This window comes from Lucilia sericata, unplaced genomic scaffold (assembly GCF_015586225.1).
Source record: "Lucilia sericata isolate MDLA Ls3-8-SP2 unplaced genomic scaffold, ASM1558622v1 Contig000794F_arrow, whole genome shotgun sequence".
Taxonomy (NCBI): Eukaryota; Metazoa; Arthropoda; class Insecta; order Diptera; family Calliphoridae; genus Lucilia; species Lucilia sericata.
In genome coordinates, this window is record NW_023994787.1 from 1 (window position 1) to 19,136 (window position 19,136).

General features: G+C 30.7%; 1 pseudogene; it reads right to left on the reverse strand.

The window, feature by feature from the left end:
- Positions 1-362: 362 nt before the first annotated feature.
- The window catches only part of LOC119608114, a 108,044-nt pseudogene continuing 89,270 nt past the window's right edge, over positions 363-19,136 (reverse strand).

Below are 19,136 nucleotides of genomic sequence, written 5' to 3' on the forward strand. Positions count from 1 at the left end.
GGACGGACAGACGGACGGACAGACGGACGGACATAGCTAAATCGACTCAGAAAATGATTCTGAGCCGATTGGTATACTTTAAGGTGGGTATAGGACCAATATTATTGTGCGTTACAAACATCAGCACAAACCCAATATACCCTCCCCACTAAAGTGGTGTAGGGTATAAAAAAGTGACATAATGTTCATATAAAAGCCCCAAAGATGTTGCAGTAAAAATTTTCTCAAAACCCAATATATAAAAATAATGTTAGTAATTAAATAAAAATTATGTTAATTTCTTATTAAAAAAATAAAAATTAAAAAAAAAAATAACAAAATACATAAAAAAACTATTAATAAAATTGTAAACAATAACTTACGTCAAGTGGTTTCTTTAAAACAATCCAACCCGATTCAGCTGTATATCAAAATATTCCAAATCATTGGGATTAAAGGGGGCACTCAAACTATAAATAATGGCACCATTATTATCGGCATCCTCATCAGAGGCAGAGACACGTAATATTTTGTACCAATACTAGCATCTTGTTTGACATTTCCACATATTTCTGTTAAAAAAAAAAATCCATTATAATAAAATTTTCTTTAAAAAAAAAAGACAAACTGACCTGACGATAAACAAGGTGGATTATCATTGACATCTGTTATTTCCACAGTAAACGAGCAAACACCTTCCAAACTGGGTTCACCTGATCGGTGGCCTTAACGGTGACCGATACAAATTTACCATCATCACCTTCACGATCGAATACCTTATTAGTGGATACTTCACCAGTTTCTTCGTCCACTGTAAATTGGTACCCTTTGATTGGGCTGCTGAACAATGGAGTATTTGACCTAAAGAAATTTTAATAAATTATTTATTAATTATTTTGTTTTTGGCTAATTTCAATTGTTAAATATTTAATTATTTCAAAATTCTATCTAAATATATGATTATGACAAAGGGAAAAGTCAATATTTATTATTATATGTATATCAAATGTACGCAACACTTTTTAATTATTGATATAAATGTTTTTTTATTTATATTTAATTAAAATATTGTTTTCATTATTAATTTATGTACTTTTATACAATTCAAAAATTATTGGTGGCTTTTCAATATGTGGCTCATGAACTTTGACAAAGAAGTGGTTTGAGGGCTTGGTTTTAAATTGATTATGACAATATGAATTTTTAATTGTATTGTAAGTTTATATTATTAAAAAAAAGATATATTACAGTAGTTTTAATAACAATTATTAATCTTTCAGGGAAATATGTAGCAAATTAAATTTTAATTAAAAACTAAAGGCCTCAAGAAAATAGAGATTCTTAGATGCCGCTGGGTAAAGTGAATGTTCAATTCTAAACTCAGTTGTAGGAAATGATGCTGAAGCTTGGATAACAATGTTAGTAGTTAGTTAGATAGTTAGTTAGTTAGTTAGTTAGTTAGTTAGTTAGTTAGTTAGTTAGTTAGTTAGTTAGTAGTTAGTTAGTTAGTTAGTTAGTTAGTAGTTAGTTAGTTAGTAGTTAGTAGTAGTTAGTTAGTTAGTTAGTTAGTTAGTAGTTAGTTAGTAGTTAGTTAGTTAGTTAGTTAGTTAGTTAGTAGTTAGTTAGTTAGTTAGTTAGTTAGTTAGTTAGTTAGTTAGTTAGTTAGTTAGTTAGTAGTGTTAGTTAGTAGTTAGTAGTAGTTAGTTAGTTAGTAGTTAGTTAGTTAGTAGTTAGTTAGTTAGTTAGTAGTTAGTTAGTTAGTTAGTTAGTAGTTAGTTAGTAGTAGTTAGTTAGTTAGTTAGTAGTTAGTTAGTTAGTTAGTTAGTTAGTTAGTTAGTAGTTAGTTAGTAGTTAGTAGTTAGTTAGTTAGTTAGTAGTTAGTTAGTTAGTTAGTTAGTTAGTTAGTTAGTTAGTAGTTAGTTAGTTAGTTAGTAGTTAGTTAGTTAGTTAGTTAGTTAGTTAGTAGTTAGTTAGTTAGTTAGTAGTTAGTAGTAGTTAGTTAGTAGTTAGTAGTTAGTTAGTTAGTTAGTAGTTAGTTAGGTAGTTATTAGTTAGTTAGTTAGTTAGTTAGTTAGTTGTTAGTTAGTTAGTTAGTTAGTTAGTTAGTTAGTTAGTTAGTTAGTTAGTTAGTTAGTTAGTTAGTTAGTTAGTTAGTTAGTTAGTTAGTTAGTAGTTAGTTAGTTAGTTAGTGTTAGTTAGTAGTTAGTTAGTTAGTTAGTTAGTTAGTTAGTTAGTTAGTTAGTTAGTTAGTTAGTTAGTAGTTAGTTAGTTAGTTAGTTAGTTAGTTAGTTAGTTAGTTAGTTAGTTAGTTAGTTAGTTAGTAGTTAGTTAGTAGTTAGTTAGTTAGTTAGTTAGTTAGTTAGTTAGTTAGTAGTTAGTTAGTTAGTTAGGTTAGTTAGTTAGTTAGTTAGTTAGTTAGTTAGTAGTTAGTTAGTTAGTTAGTTAGTTAGTAGTAGTTAGTTAGTTAGTTAGTTAGTTAGTTTAGTTAGTTAGTTAGTTAGTTAGTTAGTTAGTTAGTTAGTTAGTTAGTTAGTTAGTTAGTTAGTTAGTTAGTTAGTAGTTAGTTAGTTAGTTAGTTAGTTAGTTAGTTAGTTAGTAGTTAGTTAGTTAGTTAGTTAGTTAGTTAGTTAGTTAGTTAGTTAGTTAGTTAGTTAGTTAGTTAGTTAGTTAGTTAGTAGTAGTTAGTTAGTTAGTGTAGTTAGTTAGTTAGTAGTTAGTTAGTTAGTAGTTAGTTAGTAGTAGTTAGTTAGTTAGTTAGTTAGTTAGTTAGTAGTTAGTTAGTTAGTTAGTTAGTTAGTTAGTTAGTTAGTTAGTTAGTTAGTTAGTTAGTTAGTTAGTTAGTTAGTTAGTTAGTTAGTTAGTTAGTTAGTTAGTTAGTTAGTTAGTAGTTAGTTAGTTAGTTAGTTAGTTAGTTAGTTAGTTAGTTAGTTAGTTAGTTAGTTAGTTAGTTAGTTAGTTAGTTAGTAGTTAGTTAGTTAGTTAGTTAGTTAGTTAGTTAGTTAGTTAGTAGTAGTTAGTTAGTTAGTTAGTTAGTTAGTTAGTAGTTAGTTAGTTAGTTAGTTAGTTAGTTAGTTAGTTAGTTAGTTAGTTAGTTAGTTAGTAGTTAGTTAGTTAGTTAGTTAGTTAGTTAGGTTAGTTAGTTAGTTAGTTAGTTAGTTAGTAGTTAGTTAGTTAGTTAGTTAGTTAGTTAGTTAGTTTAGTTAGTTAGTTAGTAGTTAGTTAGTTAGTTAGTTATTAGTTAGTTAGTTAGTTAGTTAGTTAGTTAGTAGTTAGTTAGTTAGTTAGTTAGTAGTTAGTTAGTTAGTTAGTTAGTTAGTTAGTTAGTAGTTAGTTAGTTAGTTAGTTAGTTAGTAGTTAGTTAGTTAGTAGTTAGTTAGTTAGTAGTTAGTTAGTTAGTTAGTTAGTTAGTTAGTTAGTTAGTGTAGTTAGTTAGTAGTTAGTTAGTTAGTTAGTTAGTGAGTTAGTTAGTTAGTTAGTAGTTAGTTAGTTAGTTAGTTAGTTAGTTAGTAGTTAGTAGTTAGTAGTAGTTAGTTAGTTAGTTAGTTAGTTAGTTAGTTAGTTAGTTAGTTAGTTAGTTAGTTAGTTAGTTAGTTAGTTAGTTAGTTAGTTAGTTAGTTAGTTAGTTAGTTAGTTAGTAGTAGTTAGTTAGTTAGTTGTTAAGTTAGTTAGTTAGTTAGTAGTTTAGTTAGTTAGTTAGTTAGTTAGTTAGTTAGTTAGTTAGTTAGTTTAGTTAGTTTAGTTAGTTAGTTAGTTAGTTAGTTAGTTAGTTAGTTAGTTAGTTAGTTAGTTGTAGTTAGTTAGTTAGTAGTTAGTTAGTTAGTTAGTTAGTGTAGTTAGTTAGTTAGTTAGTTAGTTAGTTAGTTCGTTGTAGTTAGTTAGTTAGTTAGTTAGTTAGTTAGTTAGTTATTAGTAGTTAGTTAGTTAGTTAGTTAGTTCGTTAGTTAGTTTAGTTAGTTAGTTAGGTAGTATTTAGTTAGTTAGTTAGTTAGTAGTTAGTTAGTTAGTAGTTAGTTAGTTAGTTAGTTAGTTAGTAAGCGTGTAAAGGATGTATCGGATCGGTCCTGTTGTAGGCTTCTTTACAAGAGTCTCCAATAGCCATCGAACCTGCAACCTACATACTTAAAAGTAGATACTACCAATAATCCTCCAGGGGCATTTCCTTACCCCATCAATATCAGGTAGTTTTACAACATAGTGCTCTTATTAAAATCTAACGATTCATCTCAACAGATTGCATTCTTCAAATCGTACCTTTATCAAACAATCTGAAATCGAGTTACATTCCTAGTTTTTAACTCCAAGAACGAGTCATTAGGGTTAAATCCCTTCGGAAATTTTTTAAAATTTCCAAAATGGTAATTTTTATATTAAAGCCACTCTACTATAAAAATTATAAAAGGCAAATACATAATTACAAGATTTTTTTACAACTTCTGTTTGAGCTTTTTACTGCCTACTTTACATTGTGAAAGCTACAAAATACATTTAATTAAAGTTAATTAAAGTAACAAAAGAGAATTTCACTTTGACTTTAATATACAAATGCATTTAAGTAATTAAAAACTTCTTTTTGAATTATTTAAAAGCAAAAGAGCTGTACCTTTAGTTTACACAAGCAAATAATCTGCATAAAGATTTTAAGTCTCTTCTTAAAATAACTACACAAAACTTGTGCACACTTATATAACCGTAACACTTACCTGACCATTAACACCTTTATCTTCATCGGTTGCCACCACCTTTATAACGGGACTGCCATTGGGTGCACCCTCTTCCACTTTGGGATAGTAAGTACCACAATCCTTAAATACCGGCTTATTGTCATTGACATCCGTAATGAAAACAACCACGACTGCTGTCGATGTATGTATCGTTTGGTCACCATTCACACAACACGAACCATCGTCCATTGCCGTTACATTCAATTCATACTTATCGCGATCTAATGTTATGGCCTTATTATGCAAACGTATTACACCCGTTATATCTTCTATCACAAACTGGCCGGATGAGGTGCCACCGCCCACAAAACCAAATCTTACATTATCGCCATCTTTGTCGGAGGCCACGACCGTAGTAACCAAAGTATTAGGACCAGCATTCTCATCGACATTCGGCGTATAGACTTGTTGCGAGAATTTAGGTTCTTCATCGTTTTTATTCTTGGTATAGACACGTACTGTGGCCACACCTGACTTGGAGGGTTCACCTTTGTCTTTGGCCGTAACAATGAACTCATAGTAGGCATTATTGTTATCGGCATCTAATTGTTTATTGTTCACAATAATGCCGTTCGAATCGACAGCAAAATGATCATCGGATACTAAATATTCAATTTCTGCATTGGCACCTGAATCGGAATCCATCGCTTTGACACGTAGTATACTGGTGCCCAAGGGTATGTCTTCATCGACATTATGCGCTTGATAATCAGGCAATTCAAATTTGGGTGCATTGTCATTGACATCAGTGACACGTATGGTTAGCTAGAATGAGCAGAATAGAAAGGTGAGTGAGTAAATAGAAAAGTTAATTAAACGTGATTATATGAAAGTGTGTGTATGTTTATTAATTCTTGTAGACAATAGTTTGAAAGTAATTGTTTTTAAGCATGAGTAAAGTGCTTCTTAACAGATATTGCTTTAATATTAAAATCGATGTAAAAGCTTCAAAAGGAAAAGGGAAGATAATGTAAAAAGTGTTAATGACTGAGGCAAGATGAAATTTAACCGTCCATGCTTTTTGGTATTCCTATATTAGAAGAAATTGAAAGACTAAATATGTATATCCCCTACAGGGTCATGAGTTGAAATTACAAGGGAAGGAAGTAGAGTGAGTCAGGAATATAGGGACCTTGGCACCTATTCATAAATTATAAATTAGTCGGATGAGAAGTCTTTGTGATTATTTGAATGGTGATTGATGTATTTGTGTTATTTATTGATGGAAATCGGACTATAGACTAGACTATAGACTAGACTATAGACTAGACTATAGACTAGACTATAGACTAGACTATAGACTAGACTATAGACTAGACTATAGACTAGAATATAGAATAGACTATAGACTAGACTATAGACTAGACTATAGACTAGACTATAGACTAGACTATAGACTAGACTATAGACTAGACTATAGACTAGACTATAGACTAGACTATAGACTAGACTATAGACTAGACTATAGACTAGACTATAGACTAGATAATAGACTAGACTATAGACTAGACTATAGACTAGACTATAGACTAGACTATAGACTAGACTATAGACTAGACTATAGACTAGACTATAGACTAGACTATAGACTAGACTATAGACTAGACTATAGACTAGACTATAGACTAGACTATAGACTAGACTATAGACTAGACTATAGACTAGACTATAGACTAGACTATAGACTAGACTATAGACTAAACTATAGACTAGACTATAGACTATAGACTAGACTATAGACTAGACTATAGACTATCTATAGACTAGACTATAGACTAGACTATAGACTAGACTATAGACTAGACTATAGACTAGACTATAGACTAGACTATAGACTAGACTATAGACTAGACTATAGACTAGACTATAGACTAGACTATAACTAGACTATGACTCTATAGACTAGACTATAGACTAGACTATAGACTAGACTATAGACCAGACTATAGACACATACGACTATAGACTAGACTATAGACTAGACTATAGCCTAGACTATAGACTAGACTATAGACTAGACTAGACTATAGACCAGACTATAGACTAGACTATAGACTAGACTATAGACTAGACTATAGACTAGGACTATAGACCAGAATATAGACTAGACTATAGACTAGACTATAGACTAGACTATAGACTAGACTATAGACTAGACTATAGATAGACTATAGACTAGACTATAGACCAGACTATAGACTAGACTATAGACTAGACTATAGACTAGACTATAGAACTAGGACTATAGACTAGACTATAGACTAGACTATAGACTAGACTAAGACTAGACTATAGACTAGACTATAGACTAGACTATAGACTAGACTATAGACTAGACTATAGGACTAGACTATAGACTAGACTATAGACTAGACTATAGACTAGACTATAGACTAGGACTATAGACAAGACTATATAGACTAGACTATCGACTAGACTAGACTATAGACTAGACTAGACTATAGACTAGACTAGACTAGACTATAGACTAGACTAGACTATAGACTAGACTATAGACTAGACTATAGACTAGACTATAGACTAGACTATAGACTAGACTATAGACTAGACTATAGACTAGACTATAGACTAGACTATAGACTAGACTATAGACTAGACTATAGACTAGACTATAGACTAGACTATAGACTAGACTATAGACTAGACTATAGACTAGACTACAGACTAGACTATAGACTAGACAATAGACTAGACTATAGACTACACTAGACTAGACTATAGACTAGACTATAGACTAGACTATAGACTAGACTATAGACTAGACTATAGACTAGACTATAGACTAGACTATAGACTAGACTATAGACTAGACTATAGACTAGACTATAGACTAGACTATAGACTAGACTATAGACTAGACTATAGACTAGACTATAGACTAGACTATATACTATATAGACTAACTATAGACTTTAGAATTTTAGATTTTAGAAAGTCCTTGTATATCTTTTATGAATCCACCTTAATGGAAACAATTATTTCATATTTTTACTCATTGAACTGCGAAGAAAAGCCTATTTTCCCTAAAATACTACTACAAATAAAAATTTATTTACACTTTATTTAAATCTATAGCTAAACATAATTTAGTTGCAACATATTTTCTCTATCACTATATTTTTATCGTTTTTCCTGTCGAAAAATTAAAGCTGCCAATTTCTTTTGTTTTTTCTTATTAACATTTTTCATTTCGTAAAGATTTATAGTACTTTACTATTGCTTTACTTCCATCGTTAATATTATTTTCCATAATACTTGACATGTTTAACATAATTTTTCCAATTTCAATTTTAAGTTTTTTTTCGCTACTTTTTGCTTCTAACACAGCATCACCCTGAGAACAAAAAAAAAAAAACTTAGGGAAAATATTGTAAAGTTCGTTGTAATTTTCCAATAAAACTGTCAATTTGAGTTAATATTTTTTTACTTCTTCCGCAATGTAGTTTCAGTAGGAATGTTCTAAGGTTCATTCTTTCTTTATGCTACACTCTAAATAAAATAAAAATTATGCATTTAAGTGCAATTGCTGGTAAAGTTTGAAAACAAATCTCAAATGACATTAAATTACCCTTGGAAAATTTACTACTAGAAAGAAAGAAAGCAGACCACAAACTGCAAAAAAAAAACAAAACTAATGATACCCCGGGTATAGAAATAAAGAAATTTCAAATAATAAAAAAAAAAATTATATAGGAAAATGAAAATGTGGGGGAAAAACAAAAGGAAATGAAAGAATCTATGAGGGTTACTACTTATATAGTTTTTGTTAAGAAAAACTTTGTGGCTGAATAAGCTGCTGGAGCTCTTGATGGTGGTGGTAAAAGTAGAAAAACGGATGCTAACGTGCCAAGTTAACAGAGTTTATAATATTGTATGTGTGTGTGTGTTCTCAATATTATTTGCGATTGATAGAATTATTCAATACTATTTATAGCATTGTGTACATACCTCAACGGATGTTGAAAAACCACCAGAATCCTCTGTGGCTGTAACAATCAAGGAGTAGACATGAGGTTGTCGTAAATCTTCAAAATCCAATTCTTTGGCCAGCTTAACAATGCCCGAAGAAGGGCCAATATTAAACGTGCCCGCACCCTGGCTTTGAGCTTTAAGTGTATAACGGATTTCGCGGTCTGCAAAAGATTTTGCCTTAACGGAAATGATGCTGTATAAGGAAAAGGAGAAAAAAAGTTAAAGTAAGTACATTTCAAGGATATTCAAGAAATTTAATAAAAGAAATATGTATTGTGTATATTAAGATGCAGGCTTAATGTTGAAACTAAATAAATAAAGTCAAGTTAAGAAAGGAAAACAAAGAAATAATAAAAACCAACTGTCTAGAGACATTAAAGTCAATAAGGTTAAACCAAAAGGAAAAATATTAAAAACAAATAATAAAAAAACAAATCAAATAATGCAAATAAAGAATATTTGTTTCTTATTAAAGACAAGAAAATTAAAGTTTAACCAATAAAGGAAAAAAAAAAAATACTAACTCTGAATCCTTTTTCTGATTTTCTGGTATTTCAGCTTCATAACTGGGCATATAGAATTGAGGAGCTCTTTTGCCACCCACTATACTTAAACGTTCTTCGGGTGTACTTTGGAAACGACGATCATCCACCTTGCCATTTTGATCTTCAGCCTTAACGTATAAAACATATTCCATATCGAGTTGAAAGAGATCTGTACCACGTGTGCGTACTACACCTGAACGTTCGTCCACTTCAAAACGACCTCCGGTACGATCTCGTACAATGAAATAATGGATATTATGATCGGTATCAGGATCACGTGCTTGTAATGTAAAGACGGGTGTATTTGGTGGTGCATTAAGTTGGACGACAGCTTGCATGGGTAGTGGGCGATTAATGAAGTAGGGTGGTTCATCGTTGACATCTTTGACATGGATAATGACTCGTTGATTATCGGTGTATTTGAGACCAGCTGTAAAGAGAAAAGTAAACAAATTCTTCATTAGTTTTTTGCAAAATTTTAATAAATAGAGATAAATAAAATCTTTAAAAATATACATTTGAAATATGACCTTTGACCTCTGTTTATATTTAGATACATTAAATTGTTAATTTTTTCACAAATTTCATCTCATTGTATATAAATGAAATTCGACATAAACACGTTTTATAGGAACTAAAATTAATTGACCCCACTCCCATATAGGATCGCTTTCCGAAAATTTCTTTAGTGATCATTAATGATTTACAAATATAAACAAGTTCTATATTACGAAAATCTGTTTATAGACTAGTCTATAGTCTAGTCTATAGTCTAGTATATAGTCTAGTCTATAGTCTAGTATATAGTCTAGTCTATAGTCTAGTCTATTGTCTAGTCTATAGTCTAGTCTATAGTCTAGTCTATAGTCTAGTCTATAGTCTAGTCTATAGTCTAGTCTATAGTCTAGTCTATAGTCTAGTTTATAGTCTAGTCTATAGTCTAGTTTATAGTCTAGTCTATAGTCTATTCTATAGTCTATAGCAAAACCGGCTCTAAAAAAGATAGGGTTTACATTTAAAGGCCTTTCAAATTTTCAAAAACCAGTCAAATTATAGAATTTTCTGGATAGATGATAACTTCATCTTGAATACTCCTTGACTGAGATAGTTAAGAAAAGGCATATTTATGTATATGGACTATGGACTAGTCTATTGACAAAACTATGGACTAGTCCACAAAACAGTCTATTGACTACATTGGGAACTGATCTTTTGACTAGACTATGGACTATTATTTTGACTAATGTATAGTTTAATCTATTGGCAAGACTATGGATTAATCTATTGTCTTAACTATGAACTAGTCTATTAAGTTGATTAAAGACTAGTCTATGGACTATTATATGAACAAGTATATGGAATAGTATATGTACTAGTCTATGAACTATTATATAGATTAATCTATGAAATACTATATGGACTAGTCTATGAAATATCCTAGTCTATAGTCTAGTCTATAGTCTAGTTTATAGTCTAGTCTATAGTCTAGTCTATAGTCTAGTCTATAGTCTAGTTTATAGTCTAGTCTAGTCTAGTCTATAGTCTAGTCTATAGTCTAGTCTATAGTCTAGTCTATAGTCAGTCTATAGTCTAGTCTAGTCTATCTATAGTCTAGTCTATAGTCTAGTCTATAGTCTAGTCTATAGTCTAGTCTATAGTCTAGTCTATAGTCTAGTCTATAGTCTAGTCTATAGTCTAGTCTATAGTCTAGTCTATAGTCAGTATATAGTCTAGTCTATAGTCTAGTCTATAGTCTAGTCTATAGTCTAGTCTATAGTCTAGTCTATAGTCTAGTCTATAGTCTAGTCTATAGTCTAGTCTATAGTTAGTCTATAGTTAGTCTATAGTAGTCTATAGTCTAGTCTATAGTCTAGTCTATAGTCTAGTCTATAGTCTAGTCTATAGTCTAGTCTATAGTCTAGTCTATAGTCTAGTCTATAGTCTAGTCTATAGTCTAGTCTATAGTCTAGTCTATAGTCTAGTCTATAGTCTAGTCTATAGTCTAGTCTATAGTCTAGTCTATAGTCTAGTCTATGTCTAGTCTATAGTCTAGTCTATAGTCTAGTCTATAGTCTAGTCTTAGTCTAGTCTATAGTCTAGTCTATAGTCTAGTCTATAGTCTAGTCTATAGTCTAGTCTATAGTCTAGTCTATAGTCTAGTCTATAGTCTAGTCTATAGTCTAGTCTAGTCTAGTCTATAGTCTAGTCTATAGTCTAGTCTATAGTCTAGTCTATAGTCTAGTCTATAGTCTAGTCTATAGTCTAGTCTATAGTCTAGTCTATAGTCTAGTCTATAGTCTAGTCTATAGTCTAGTCTATAGTCTAGTCTATAGTCTAGTCTATAGTCTAGTCTATAGTCTAGTCTATAGTCTAGTCTAGTCTATAGTCTAGTCTATAGTCTAGTCTATAGTCTAGTCTATAGTCTAGTCTATAGTCTAGTCTATAGTCTAGTCTATAGTCAAGTCTATAGTCTAGTCTATAGTCTAGTATATAGTCTAGTCTATAGTCTAGTCTATAGTCTAGTCTATAGTCTAGTCTATAGTCTAGTCTATAGTCTAGTCTATAGTCTAGTCTATAGTCTAGTCTATAGTCTAGTCTAGTCTAGTCTATAATCTAGTCTATAGTCTAGTCTATAGTTTAGTCTATATTCTAGTCTATAGTATCGGCTATAGTCTATTGTCAAGCCTATAATCTATTCTATGGTCTAGTCTGTAGTCAAGTCTATTCTATAGTCTAGTTTGGAGGAAAATAAGATTAGTACTCAAAAACCTAAAAAAGTACTCTTTTAGTTATGAGTTAGTAATTGCTTTATATTTCAAATATAAGTGATTCCACAATTAATTTTTATGTATTGTTAATTTTCCTTTTATTAATTTTTCTTAATTAAAGTACTTATTTATTTTCCTTGACGTTCGTTGTTGTTGTCGTCGTTGTATTTTTTTAATTTGTCATCTTAATAAACAATCTCGTGATGAAGAACAACAAGAATAAAACAAATTCCTTTTCCTTTCCTCCCGTTATATATGTGCTTCTTTTAGACAGTTTTACATAGTATGTGTGTTGTATTTTACTTCCTCTGTGTTTTGTTGTTGTCCTTTTGTATAATTGTCATATTCCGGTGCAGACATGTTCATAATTTAAAGACACTCACTCCGTCACAGTCTTAACAGTCAACATTGAGCAATAAAACGAAACAAAAATAAAACAACAAGAAGGATAACGACGACAACAGCGTCATCGTCATTATTTGTTCAGGAATTAAGTTCTTGGTGTTCTCAACTGTTAAGCTTATTGATTGTATGATATCGTTGTTGTTGCTTTTGTTAATGTCTGTTTGTTGATTTTGTTGTTGTTGTTGTGTATGTATTTCTTCCTGTTTTAAAATTTTTTGGTAATAAAAAAAGAAGGGTTATTGCCCAGGAGTTTTACGGGGAGGCAAAGTATCCTTTATAATATTTTGCCTAAATTTGAAACTATTAGTTTACAATCTGGTGGGAAGCAAAATGTTTCAAATTAAGGCAGAGAGGATGTACAACGTCCTTTTGTGCCCCTAAGTATTATATTTCTGTACTATCAGAAGAATTCTGTTGCAGAGTCTAGCGTTGCTATAATATACGAATGATCAATTGACTTTTTCTTATGACAGAATCACTAACTACTAATTTTTTAACCAGATGTAATCCATATATAAAATCTGTAGTTTGTAATAGACACCCCCGAACTGCAGGTTGTTTTGTGGGCTTTATTTGAAAACAACTTTCGTATGGTTGGGTGTAACATTTTGTATTATTGGAGTGTCTGTGTATTTTGAAAGGATTAAACAGAGTTTAAAACATATATACTTGTACTGTTCTTATTTTCACATCGGTATTACTTTTCTATTGTGAGGCAACAAAAAAAAAAAAAAACTAATTTATTACTTCAATTCTGAAGGGAAGTCATGGACTAGTAACGTATTTAGTTTATTTTTTTTAGTCGATATATTTAATACCCATTTTGTTCAGAACTTTTTTTTACCATTTCCTTTTCCTCTCAAAGGGATGATGGGTAGGTGTAGGATGTCCCTGTATTGTCGGTATAGTTTTCATTAGTTGATTTACAGTTTTTCTAATTCATTGCATTTTAATGGCTTAAGTGAAATTTTAGAGCTCCAAAGTAAATTAAAATTGTTCACTAGTAGTATCAGTAAGGCAAGTGGAGGAAAATGTCTGTAGTCTTGAGAAGTTTTTGTATGGGAAATTGTAGCAATTTTGTTAAATTGAAAAAAAGTACAAGCAAATTGCAAATTGTAAGAAAGTTTTGTAAAACATAGAATTTTTTTTAGTATTTAATGAAATTAAACTATTACGCAGTAATTTTAAAAGAATATATACTAATGCTTCAGAGTACAGAAATAAAGGTATTTAAAACAGATTAGTTGAGGTATAATTGCGCCAAAAGTTTTAGTTTGTCGAATACTTACAAAAACTTAGAGATTATTTGCCTTAAATGCTTTCAAATTTTGAAAAGTGCGGATAAGGAAGAGACAGACAGACACGCATGCAGACAGACAGAGTGACAGAAGAAAGGATGGACAGACAGATATAAATAAATAGTTAGACAGATAAACAGATAGGCAGTCAGACAACCGGATATACAGACAGACATGTTGACATGTAGGTAGGATTGACAGACAGGCTAATACTTGGAAGGATGGACAGATGAACCAACTCAGACAGGCTAATATTTGGAAGCAAGGACAGATGAACCAACTCACAGACAGTATTTTTAGCGTTATAAACAACTTCACAAACATAGTAGTTACAACTTATGTTGTCCCACTATGCGGACCGATATATTTAGTATTTTAAAAAATCCTCTTCCTAATCGATTTTGAATTTGATCTTGAGTTTGGCAAAAAAAGTTAAATTTTTACGACTCAACTAAATATTCTGCTACTTAACACAATCACTTTGGCAAACAACATCAGAAATACAAATCTACTCAAATATACATACACACATATAAACATCTTTGTCTAAGGATATAGTTCTTTCTATGTGTGCATATTTAAGTAGAAAAACATTTTTTTACAAACAATGTTACTTATGTTTATAATGCACTTAAAAAACCCACCCAAAGATATACGTCACTTCAAAAATCTTGTCTATACAATAAACAAACAAAAAGACAGACGTATAGGCGAATGGACGGCCAGACAGAAGGGACTGATGAAGACGCAAATAATACTTAAAGGCGTTAAAGTAGAAAAAGACACAAGACAGCTATACATTTGTATATGTGTTTTTTTTTTTTTTTTTGTATAATCAAAGCAAATCAACAACGTCTACCATGTATTAAACACATCAGCAAATGTTGAAATTTGGCAAACATTACACAGTGCAAAAATATAATCAGAAAAGAAAACAGACTAAAATTCCCCACCCCTTTGTCATTATTAAGAACAAAATTTTAAACCAGGAATATACACACCCCTCTTCAAAAACATATGTATGTATGAATATATATATTTATGTATATGCAGCACCCAATTGTTCGGATGTACTTGTTGTATACAAATTTTCTTTGTTTGCCACAAACATTTAAAAATGAAGTAAGTAAGTAAGTACATACTTACTAGTTACAAGGCATGACGGTCATGGCCACCTTACTGTAAATATAAGAACTATACTGCACATCTCATAGTTGTTTTTCTTTATTTCTAGTTCAGTTCTAATTCCGTTCTAATTCAGTTCTAGTTCAGTTCTAGTTCAGTTCTAGTTCAGTTCTAGTTCAGTTCTAGTTCAGTTCTAGTTCAGTTCTAGTTCTGTTCTAGTTCAGTTCTAGTTCAGTTCTAGTTCAGTTCTAGTTCAGTTCTAGTTCAGTTCTAGTTCAGTTCTAGTTCAGTTCTAGTTCAGTTCTAGTTCAGTTCTAGTTCAGTTCTAGTTCAGTTCTAGTTCAGTTCTAGTTCAGTTCTAGTTCAGTTCTAGTTCAGTTCTAGTTCAGTTCTAGTTCAGTTCTAGTTCAGTTCTAGTTCAGTTCTAGTTCAGTTCTAGTTCAGTTCTAGTTCATAGTTCAGTTCTAGTTCAATTCTAGTTCAGTTCTAGTCAGTTCGTTAGTTCAGTGTTCTAGTTCAGTTCTAGTTCAGTTCTAGTTCAGTTTCTTAGTTCAGTTCTAGTTCAGTTCTAGTTCAGTTCTAGTTCAGTTCTAGTTCAGTTCTATGTCAGATCTAGTTCAGTTCTAGTTCAGTTCTCGTTCAGTTCTAGTCAGTTCTAGTTCAGTTCTAGTTCAGTTCTAGTTCAGTTCTAGTTCAGTTCTAGTTCAGTTTCTAGTTCAGTTCTAGTTCAGTTCTAGTTCAGTTCTAGTTCAGTTCTAGTTCAGTTCTAGTTCAGTTCTAGTTCAGTTCTAGTTCAGTTCTAGTTCAGTTCTAGTTCAGTTCTAGTCAGTTCTAGTTCAGTTCTAGTTCAGTTCTAGTTCAGTTCTAGTTCAGTTCTAGTTCAGTTCTAGTTCTAGTTCTAGTTCAGTTCTAGTTCAGTTCTAGTTCAGTTCTAGTTCAGTTCTAGTTCAGTTCTAGTTCAGTCTATTCAGTCCTAGTTCAGTTCTAGTTCAGTTCTAGTTCAGTTCTAGTTCAGTTTCTAGTTCAGTCTAGTTCAGTTCTAGTTCAAGTTCTAGTCAGTTCTAGTTTCAGTTCTAGTTCAGTTTCTAGTTCAGTTCTAGTTCAGTTCTAGTTCAGTTCTAGTTCAGTCTAGTTCAGTTCTAGTTCAGTTCTAGTTCAGTTCTAGTTCAGTTCTAGTTCAGTCTAGTTCAGTTCTAGTACAGTTCTAGTTCTAGTTCAGGTTTAAACTTTTTTTGTACAAAACTATGAAATGTAGTTTAATTACGAGGACATACTTAAAACTCTAAGTCGACTCGAAAACTGATTCTCAGCCGATTTAAGGTACAGAATACAGAATACCCTCAGTAGTGCAGGGTACAGGAAATTTATTTTGTTAGTTTAAAGTCTTAAACATTTTTACAAAAAGAAAACGGAATGTCAACTTATAAAAGGAAACTTCTACCCATATCATGGAAAACATAATGAGACAAAAATTCATTTGACTGCAAACAATAAAAAATCTGTATGTATTTAAGAAGTTTTCTAACATAAAAATAGTAGATTATATACAGATTTTTTTTTTTTTTTTTTACTTCCTTCTATTTTAAAGTGCAGCTCAGTATTTTTTGCTTCATTTAACTAAAGCCTCTATATTTATGTTGGTTTTTTTCATGCATTTACCAAATGAGTGTATTGCGTGTTGGTCGTTTACTGACTTTATGTGCTCCTGGAATTTGCGTGTTTTGAAGTTTTCTTACTTTCTTTCTTTTCTTCCCAAGAAATACATAGTTAGAATGCAACTACACTAAATACCATTTGTCTGCCTTTAATCTGGCAAATAAAAAAAAAAAAAAAAAAAACGAGGAAACTAAGTGCAAAATTTTAACAACAGAAGCGTTCTGGCGTTTTCTTTTCTTAGTCGTATTTTTTAAAGGATAACAGCATTAAGTTCAAAGTTAAATAGAGTATTTGTTGAGAAAATAGAGGAGAAATTGTGAGACATCTTAGTGTTGTTAACCCCTGGGGGACAGGTTAGTAACATAAGAAGTTCATTGAGTTTAGTGGGAATAAAAAATATAAAACTGATTGTTATTTTATTTTTTTAAGAAATTGCTGGAGCTTTTGGTCCTCGAATATCGTTAACTTTTTAAAGATTGTTTTTATTATGGAAGCCAGATTATGTTATTCGATTTTTAGTGGATATATAGATGGAAGGACATGGCGTAATCCGTTTTTTTGGTTAAACCACTATTGGAAATTTGTGATGCCAAATCAAACCTTTTTAATAACTAATACTTTTTGGCGATTTTAGCTTTCTAACTTTTTCTTATTAGACTCTGTCATGCCTAATAACAAACATACGAAAATATCTAAATTGTTTTAAAAATTTTATAACAAAGAAAATATCCTTTTATTGGTGGCTGTACAAAAGGTGTTGGAATTTTTAATGTATAAACTTTAGGGATTGTAAGAGTTTATTTGTGGGTAACTATTTTTTTCTTTGAACTTTTTTTGAAGAAATATTCTAAAGAATTTTCTATTTTCATATTTGTTTTTGACAGTTTGCGTGTTAAAACTTTAAAGACATGTGCACGATTCCTTGTATAAATGTAGACACACTCACTCTACTCTAAAAACAATTTCAAATATTGTTCTAACAGTCTAAAGATACGTGACATGAATGATGAAAACATTTGACATTTCAATGATTTAATTGAACTTTTATGGTAAGTTTTTGTAAAAATATTTTGTTTTGCCAATTTTTTGTTGTTGTTGTTGTCGTCTTAAGCGTAACAATTGTAGAAAGAAAAGAAAATTTAAAATAAGAAATTTTCTTAAGAATTTATACAAAATTTTATGATTTCATTTAAAAACTAAAAAAGCTTTGCTTTTAAATAAAATTAAGTAATTTTATTAAGTGTAAGTGAAAATTTTAAAATGAAATAGAGCAAAATTAGGTTAATGTAGTTTTGTGACTAAAACAACAATAGTGGTCAAAAAGGATATGTCGACATGAAGATACATACGTACGTACATAGTCATAGTTTATAAATTCGATATAAATAACAGTTCTCTGTTCACGCAGAGAAAATATATGGTTCGTTATGGTTACTGCAACTATACTATGTTCACTGTAACGATACATATTTATACCCTACACCACTATAGTGGGGAGGGTATTATACGTTTGTGCTGATGTTTGTAACACAGAAAAATATTGGTCCTACCATTAAGTATACCGATCGACTCAGAATCACATTTTGAGTCGATTAATGAAATCGGTCCATTATTTCACCTAGCCCCCATACAACCGTACCTTCCGATTTGGGCTTTTTATGCCATAATTTCGTCAAATATACTATTATCTCTCTATAAATTGGCACAAATAAGTTTTATATAAGTATAAATGACACTGCAGATTTTCTTAATGATCGCCCCTTATTTGACCCTAGCCCCCATACAAATCCTCCTTCAAAAAATGTCTTAAACGTCTAAAATTGACTTGTAACCATTTGTATCGCAATGAAACTCAACATAATTTGAGTTTCCGATACCGATCGACTCAGAATCACATTTTGAGTCGATTAATGAAATCGGTCCATTATTTCACCTAGCCCCCATACAACCGTACCTCCCGATTTGGGCTTTTTATGCCATAATTTCGTCAAATATACTATTATCTCTCTATAAATTGGCACAAATAAGTTTTATATAAGTATAAATGACACCGCAGATTTTCGTAATGATCGCCAATTATTTGACCCTAGCCCCCATACAAATTCCCCTTCAAAAAATATCTTAAACGTCTAAAATTGACTTGTGACGCAACGAAACTCAACATAATTAACTATTATTTAAAAATATAGCCTTTTCCCAAATTTAATGAGGATCGGCCCATGTTTGACCTTTACTCCTATATAAAGCCTCATTTAGAAAATTTGGTTTTTATCAATAAATTGCTTAAATACTTTGGAATTAATATATAATAATATATTCATGATAAATAGAAAAATATTATTATGAAATATTGCAAACGTTATTTCATCATAATATGATATTTTAAAATAGTTACCATAACCATAATATGTTTAGACTACAATCATAAATTTAAACATAATATGTTACTTATAGAACATGATTACTACAATCATGTTTTATGAAGAGAGAAAAAAGATTCACTTTAACTAGTTTTACTACTCTCTAACCTACATTTACTTTAAAGTTCTAATATAAAGTTATTTTTTCTGAACTTTTATGTTACTGCTTTAATAGCCCTAAAAATACTATATAAACTCAGTCAAATTAGTTTATACAATTATATGT